Source organism: Penaeus monodon, chromosome 27 (genome assembly GCF_015228065.2).
Source record: "Penaeus monodon isolate SGIC_2016 chromosome 27, NSTDA_Pmon_1, whole genome shotgun sequence".
Lineage (NCBI taxonomy): Eukaryota > Metazoa > Arthropoda > Malacostraca > Decapoda > Penaeidae > Penaeus > Penaeus monodon.
This window is the reverse complement of record NC_051412.1, coordinates 26033807-26034587: the sequence shown is the minus strand read 5'-3', so window position 1 is coordinate 26034587 and position 781 is coordinate 26033807. Positions and strand designations below refer to the sequence as shown.

Here is a 781-nt window from a genome sequence, read left to right as displayed (position 1 = left end):
GTCAAAATGATTGAAGAAAATATTATGGTCTTTTTTGTATACAGTGTAACTTAAGGTCCTCAAGTAATTATTTCACTAACTCAGTTACAAGTGTAGTAGTTACACATTCCCATACAGATAATTGGATTGTTCTTTTCTAGAATACTGCAACCCCACTGTAGTGAGTCGACCTACAAGAGCAACAAGTAAGTATTGCAAAATGTTAACCCAGATACATTTGTTCTGAGTATACTTATGTATGTATTCTCACATGTACCTCTCATTTTCACTTTCATATTTTTTCACTCTGACACATTGTTGCCTAACACATATAAATAGTAAATTACCAGATCTTCGTTATTTAATGTATCCATAGACATGCCAATCTTTCCATGTATAGATCCTCATCTTAGTTTCAGCAATTATAAATTTTCTTTTAAAAAGTCTTGTTTAGAATTTTGTGGCCTGCAATATACTGGATACTGTCCTAGAATAATCTTGACACAGTAATAATCCTTTTGTTTTTTTGATGAAGGAATAATTTGTAATTGATATTAGATGTTAGTGATAGTATATACACATAAATATTTTGTTTGAAAATATTCAAATTTTCAAGACTTTCATCTTACAAAAACAAAAAAAATATTGCTCCTACTTATATGACTTCATTTTTTTCACAGGAACAATGACAAAATCTGTGTTACCCAAACCCAAATGCAGGCACCCCAGACATACAGGTGCTGCGTGAAATGAGAACGCCACCCCAGTCTCAAGCTTCTTCTGCAAAGGTAGGTTAGAGATT

At 32.1% G+C, this 781-nt stretch overlaps 1 protein-coding gene and 1 long non-coding RNA gene across 2 annotated transcripts in view; one reads left to right on the top strand and one right to left on the bottom strand.

Moving 5' to 3' along the window:
• Window positions 1-156, top strand: part of LOC119590727 — a 938-nt gene extending 782 nt beyond the window's left edge. Inside the window, exon 3 of the long non-coding RNA XR_005230283.1 lies at window positions 141-156. This is a non-coding gene — a long non-coding RNA (uncharacterized LOC119590727). The remainder of the gene's footprint in view (window positions 1-140) is intronic.
• Window positions 1-781, bottom strand: part of LOC119590726 — a gene marked incomplete in the record, with an annotated part of 107158 nt that overhangs the window by 96449 nt on the left and 9928 nt on the right.